This window comes from Rattus norvegicus, chromosome 12 (genome assembly GCF_036323735.1).
Source record: "Rattus norvegicus strain BN/NHsdMcwi chromosome 12, GRCr8, whole genome shotgun sequence".
NCBI lineage: Eukaryota > Metazoa > Chordata > Mammalia > Rodentia > Muridae > Rattus > Rattus norvegicus.
In genome coordinates, this window is record NC_086030.1 from 45205859 (window position 1) to 45213150 (window position 7292).

General features: G+C 47.7%; 1 long non-coding RNA gene across 1 annotated transcript; it reads left to right on the top strand.

Annotated features, from left to right (window-relative positions):
- Positions 1-457: 457 nt before the first annotated feature.
- Positions 458-5083, top strand: LOC120095860 (uncharacterized). Its single transcript, XR_010056568.1, has 3 exons — positions 458-2926; positions 4038-4219; positions 4758-5083. It is a non-coding gene; the product is annotated as an uncharacterized LOC120095860 (long non-coding RNA).
- Positions 5084-7292: the final 2209 nt, after the last annotated feature.

Sequence of the window (7292 nt, forward strand, 5' to 3'; positions counted from 1 at the left end):
TGCCGCCGGGCCGAATAATGGCATTTTTATGGGTTCCGTCGATCTGAACTCTGGTCCCCATGATTTCATGGAGATGCTTTAAGCACTGAGCAATCCCCTAAATCGCCTCAATTACTATTATTTAAATCTTCTGGGAGTAAAGTTGCCTGCCACCAAGTCTCACAAACCCAATTTGATCCCTGAACCCCGTAGATTAGAGGGAGAGAACCAGTTCCTACAAATTGTCCTCTGGTATCCACATGTGCAGAATGGCATGTCCTTATGAGCTCACAAAATAGAAGAGAGGGAGAGAGAGGGAGAGAGAGGGAGAGAGAGAGGGAGGGAGAGAGATAAAGGGAGAGAGATAGAGGGAGAGAGGGAGGGAGAGAGATAGGGAGAGAGAGAGGGTGGGAGAGGGATACACACACAGAATGAGAGAGAGAGAGAGAGAGAGAGATAGAGATAGAGAGAGAGAACACTAGATAGATGATAGATAGATAAATAGAGGTCTTTTGTGTTGATTTTTCTGAATTCTTTGGGTAATAAGGTGTGTGGGTTGAGGTAGGATCTGGCTTTGAACTTGGGGCCATTTTGCCTCAACCTCTCCAGCAGCTGTATGTGCCGGCCACATGTATAGCTTTCAGGTTTATTCTGTGGGGAGTCGTAACATATAACTATTGTTCATTCACAATTTTCTAAATTTCGCCTCGTCTGTTTGGAAATAGTAGGCGAGAGTTTCCTGCTCCCTTTCCCCCACGTTGCCTGGCTGCGCACACTTGACCTGCCTTTGTTGTGCGAAAATTGTTATTTTCTCACAGTGTTGCATGAGATTTGACTCCCATGCCGCTCCGTTTCTTGCGCTTAATTGAGTTTTCCTGCGCTGTTATGGAGACAGTCAGGCTGGGTTAACCTCCTGGGCTTCCCTTTCACAGAGTTCTGCTTCTGATGTCTCCAGCTTCACACCCTTCTCCTCTTCCGCTCTGGTGGGCGCATCTTGTATTCCGTTCCTTCTGCTTCTGTCCTATGAGATTCTGTTCTCCCCTCAGGGGTGGCCTCAGCAGAGGGCGTAGGATCACTAGGGAAACGAAGGAACTAGATCTTAGTGTGAGCCCCTCTCGTGCACGCAGTGGTCCCCTGCTCTCTCCTGGCAACTGGCAGCTGAAGATTCTTCCAGTGTGATTGGATGCGTTCATGTTGGCCCGCTTTGCCATACCATGAGCCTTTGTTGGTGGTCTTGTGGGAAGCTTAGGAGGTGGGAGGCTAACTGGAGGAAGCAAGTTAGTAGGGGTGTGCGCTTGGGACTGTATCTCGTCTCGGACTCCTCCCTGTCTCTTTCTGCTTCCTGCAGTCCATAAGGTGAGCTCTGTTCCGCCATGATGCTCCACCCACCATGAACTTCATGTCAACAGAGTCGAGGCTTCTGGACTATATCTCTGAAATCAGGAGCAGGGCAAGCCTTTCCTTCAGTTGTTTGAGACAGGTATGTTGTCACAGTGATGGGGTATAACCGGAATCGTCAGGTTCCCTGAAGGTGCATCGTGAGATAGGGAGAGTGGAAGAGAGCAGGGAGAAGACATTGCCAAGCAATGGCCCCGGAATGCCCTTTACAACGTCCCCAGCCTATGCATCTCTCTGATTTGGCCATCGATGGAAAGTCAGCCCTTTCTCTCCTTTGCTCCCAGGTTCAGGAAATACCACCCAGGTGTGCCTCTTGAACTCCTGCTAAGGTTCTACTACTCTGTCTCAGCCCACAAAACAGGAAGTACATCAGGTTCTTTGAGCCTTCTTCTCTTGGTTTGAGGGGAGCCAACGCCCCCTCTTGTAGTTGGACGTGGGAGAGCAAAGCCCCGGCAAAAATGCATCGTGACGTTTTCATTATATCCTTTAAAACATACACCTTGTTTATTTATTGGGGATTTATTTATTTATTACTTACGTGTGTATGTGATATGTTCATGGGTAAGAATGTGTGTGTGTGTGTGTGTGTGTGTGTGTGTTTGAGTGCACACGTGGCAGCCACACACTAACTTCAGACATTTCCTCAGTAGCCATCCATCTTAATTTTTGAGGTGGGCCTCTCACTGGGATCTGGGGCGTATCAATATGGTTAGGCCTATTAGGCACTGAGCCCTAAAGATCCCTCCTGCCTCCATCTCCCAGTGCTTAGATTAGAGGTGTGTACCTGCATATCTGGCTTTTTAAAAGGCTAATTCTTAATTTTATTTTATTTTTTTTTGTGGTTCTTTTTTTCGGAGCTGGGGACCGAACCCAGGGCCTTGCGCTTCCTAGGCAAGCGCTCTACCACTGAGCTAAATCCCCAACCCCTAATTCTTACTTTTAATTGTATGCATGGTGTGGTGAGTGGTGTGTGCACACACACAGGTACACACAGATACATACAAACACATACACAGGCACACAGACACACACACACACACACACACACACACACACACACACACACACACATCACAAGTGCAGGTGCTTGCAGAGTCCAGAAGAGGTCATCCTGAAGCTGTAGTTACAGGCAGTTGTGAGTGGTGTTTGGCGTGGATGATGGTGTCCAAATTTGGGTTCTAGATAAGAGCAGTATGCTTTGTTAACCTGTATTTATGCAGTGAGCACAAGAGTGGTTAAGGTCTGCCAGTCTAACACCATGAAGCTTTGGCACGCCCTGGATGGGTGGTACTGTAGCTAAACTTAAGGAGGTGTTGGCCCAGTTCCAAGAAATAAGATTATTCTAACATCCTGCTCTTTAATCATTCAGGAAACATTTGCTTAGTGGCTAACTTGTATAGGATTATATTAATCTTCTTTTTTTGGGGGTAAAGGAAGCTGGTGATGAGGGCATTGTCCTGGAATTAACACTGCAGGAAAACTCCAGGAACTCAATCAAGGTCACCTCCCAAGTTGTCTCATAAGCAAAGCTCAATGGAAGGAAAAGGAGGTCAGTATGAGGTGACTCCTGGGGCTTCTTGGAGGACAGGAGTGGGTACACAAATTTCTAGGCTATCACGTGGATTGAGAGGCCTGGAGGGAGTGATTGATATAGGTTTTGACCTAAACCCACTAGCAGAGAGAAGGACATTGGGAACCATGAAAAGAAGTCAAGCTAGAGAAGAAGGGAATGGATTTTGATGACAATGCTCAACAGTGTTAACACTTCCTCTGGAATTAAAAGCAGGGCATGTGTTGAGTGTTGCCAACCTGACAGTATGTAGAATCAACTGGGGATGGGTCTCTGGACATACCTATGGAAAGTTATAATCAGGTTAATTGAAGTGGGAAGACCTGCCCACTGAGGGTGGGACCATTCCCTAGGAAGAGAATTTAAAGCATAGTAGCAGCCCAATTCTCCACCCTCTACTTTCTGATTATGAATGCCATGTGACCAGCTACTTCACAACTCTGCAACCACGAAACACTGTAATCTGCAGCTGTGATGGACTGTAATCTGCAGCTATGATGCACTAAATCATGCAATCTTGATATACTGTAACCTGGAGCAGCGATACATTGTAACCTGCAGCTGTGATATATTGTAACCTGCAGCTGTGGTATACTGTAACCTGTAGCTGCGATACATTATAACCTGCAACCAGGATGCACTGTAGCGTACAGCTGTGATGCACTGTATCCTGCAAGGGTGAACCAGAAGAGACCCTCTTCTCTCCCATGTTGCTTTTTTCAGAGTATTTGATCACAACAACAGGGAAACAAAGACACAGACTCAAATTCTTGCACACCAACATTTATAGCATCGTTCTTCACAATAGTCAACAGGTGGAAACAACCTATGTGTCTGTCAAAAGGTGTTGGATGTGGTCTCTCTGAACAGAGGAATATTGTTCACCTTTAAAAAGGAGTAAAATTTGGAAACAAAAGAGCTCCTGTTGGACCCACCCTCATGTTGTTCCTTTGAAAACTGTCATTTGAGATTAGCTGATTGAAGAAGAAACCCATAGATAGTATACAATGGGTATTTAAGAAGGGTGCCATGGTGATTTGAGTGGGGAATGTTCTTTTAAGGCTCCTGTGTTTGTTTACTTGGTCTCCAGATGGTGGCGCTGTTTTGGAAGGTCGGAGAGCCCTGTCAGGTGTGAGGTTTGGCGCAGGAAGTGGCTCACTGCTCAGGAGGGCCTTGGGTTGTTACAGCCTCGACTCACTTCCGGTCTGCTTTGTCTCCAGATTCCTCTTGCCGCCATGTTGTTTCTGCCCCACCTGACTGCACCTTCAGACAGTAAGCTGAATTAAATTCTCTTTCCCTTAAATTGCTTCTTGTTGGGTATTTGGCAATAAGAGAAGTAGTTAATGCAGTCACCTAATCTAGGAGCTGGTCCCCAAAGATGCCACTTTGAGCAGGTATAATACCAGACTGCAGCATTTTTCTCCTGGGTGTCAAGTGTCAAAATTACCCAGCATCCACCTTACAGAGATGAACATGTTGCAAAAGATGCTTCTCTGGTTCGTTTATTGTCCCTGAGAGATAGTCATCTAAGTCCTGGTGGTGAATTCTTTGACTGTGATTTTTATGTGACATCATCGGGCCACAAGAGGGCAGTGTTCAGTGCAAAGGAAGGCCTTGGTAAATGGGAGAATTTCAAAGTATGTAGGAAGACACTGTGGTGGGGCTCTCTCATAAATTATTTTTATGTATCTCGTCACCTATAGCCCTGAACACAGCAGCGAGTGGGAGTATATGTGCTTTCAAGAGGGGGAGGGGAAGCTAGGGGGGAGGGGCCCAAGAAGAAGAAATTAAGCTCTTAGACTTGCCTTAGGAGCGCAAGAAGTGATAAGGAAGAAGGACCACCTGGGAGTTTCGTGCCTGGGTGTGAGCTGGAACCCAAGTGGACAGCAGTCATCTCTCAGAGCCGTTCTCGGTTGCCTTCATCAGTCTCCTGGACAGCCGCGGCCTCCGCAGGACCGTTTTGCAGGTCGGGCCCTCTCTGTTTTTCTGACAATCAGATTATCCTAGCCAGGCTCAGGTGCCGCTTAACCGAGTTAGGTACAGAATAATTTAAAGCCTCAGCACTCAGGGTTTGAAAATCTGCCGGAGGCATGACAGGCTAAAGGCTGATCTATGCTTTATTTGACTTGGAGGGAAAAAGGGAAGAAGAATTTAGCATGCCAGTCTTAGGAGAAATTGGTAGGAAGGCCTCGTGGAGAGGGTTTTTATATTCCCCGGATCTCATGATGGTACCCAATCCGCTTTCATCACCAGGACAGCAGTTTTATATCTATTTTGGTTACTGTTAATAAAAAAGTCACTGCATGGGTAAAATACTCCATACAAGGGGACTGGGTGCCTCTGAGGGTCTTCTTATCACCCTTCTGTGACCCACCCACCTACCCACCTATTTAACTACCCGTCTATCCACTCACAATCCAACTGCCCGCCTACCTATATCCATCCATCTCTCCATTTATCACCCATCCATCTATTTATCCATCCACCTACATGTCCACTCACTCACCCATCTACCCTAATGTCTATCCGTCTGTTTATCCACCCTTCCATCCCTCCATCTACTCCCACCCATTTACCCTGTATCCTCTCATCCACACATCTAGCCTCTGACCTATTTAGCCACTCATATAGTTCATCCCTTCCCTCCATCCACCATCCATATATCAACCTCTCCTTCCATTAATCCACCATCCATTTATCTGTAACTTACCCACCCACCCTCCTACCCACCCAACCATCAATCCTCCATCCATCATCCATCCATCCATCCATCCATCCATCCATCCATTACTCCATCCTCCACCCACCCACCCACTTACCTGTTCATTCACCCACTTCCTTCACCGACCTCCTGAAAACCTTTCTAGTCTGATAACTCCTTTCCAGCTCATTTTCCTTCAAGCATGGGTATAGTAAGCAGTCTCCCCATTGGCCTTTGAATCCAGCCTTCTGCCTAAAACATTTAGGGGCTACACTATAGGCGGGGCAGCCTTTCTGTATCAGAACCCTCATTTGAAGTCTCTAGGGCTGTAAAACCTATTTCTGTTGATTACTGTAAATCAGATCATCATTCAGACAATCACTAGTGTGTGTGTGTGTGTGTGTGTGTGTGTGTGTGTGTGCATGCATATGTGCTTGACTGGTCAGAAAGCATGGGGACTCTCCTGTCTCCACGTCCCCAGTGTTGGATTATAGGAGTGTGCCTCCACCCCCATATTTCTTTTCCTCGTGGGTGCTGGGATCCAACTAAGGTCTACATCCTTGCCAGGCAAGCACTTTCTTAGCAGAGCTGCCTCCTCTGTCCCTATTGAACTTTTGGCTCCCGTGTCAGTGTTAGCTATGGGCTCCTCCCCCCTGTGGAGGGAGCTCTTGCTCTAGTGGGAGACACAGGCAGGGACTGCCCTTTGGGTGCATTTGCAAGCTGCGATAAATATTCAGAGGAGCACTGCATGCACAGCACCACCAGCGCTCTGACGCCAACAGGGAAGTGCCCGGCTACAGGTGTCGCATGAGTAGCTGTTAGTATTATCATATAATGAGTCTTCTGAAACCTTCCCATAGCAATTATTGCCGAGACTTTATTGAGCGCTTTCTATGACCCAGCCATCATGCTGAGGACCACAAGATGATCATCTCTCGTGCTAAGATGCGGACGCTGAGGCTGGTTCTCCCTGTCTCCTAGGAAATAGCTCAAGCAAGGTAGTTTGGTACTGGAACTATTTCCCCCCAAGTAGGGTCTCACTACATTGTTCACACACGTGATCCTCCTGCCTCAGCCTCCAGTGTGCTCGGATGACAGGTGTGGCAGCTTTACCCAGGACTTGTGATCTGGAGCTGTCTCTGTAACTCTGTATTTTGCCAGCCCCACTTCCTGTTACCCTTTGACTCTCTTTTCAGAGCCTTTCCTCGCATGGGCTCTCCTTTTCCTGGGGTTCCCCATTCCTCGTGTTCCGGGGTTGGGTGATGTATTTCATTCCAGGCTTGTGACAGCCGCTCCACCACAGTGCTCATCCCACAGCGCTGCGGCCATCTGCTGCATGTGCTGCCTCACAGATGCTGCTGCATTTCTGAGAACCTTGGTTTCGCTCTCTCTAACCCTAGCATTCTGTCCAACACTGGCTGCAGGTGAGGTGCTCGGTGAGGGATGCCTGCAGATGCTCTGTGCGGATGCTTCCTGTCTGCAGGGAAGACACGCTTTGTCTCCGACAGGCTGAGTGGACTAGAAAGGGGGTTTATTTGAATGAAAACTTAGAGGCCTTCTAGTTCTGACCTGCCATGAGCCGTGTGACCCATTAGCTAGTTACTCAAATGCCTGCCCTTGCTAGATGGTGCAGACAGCTCTGAG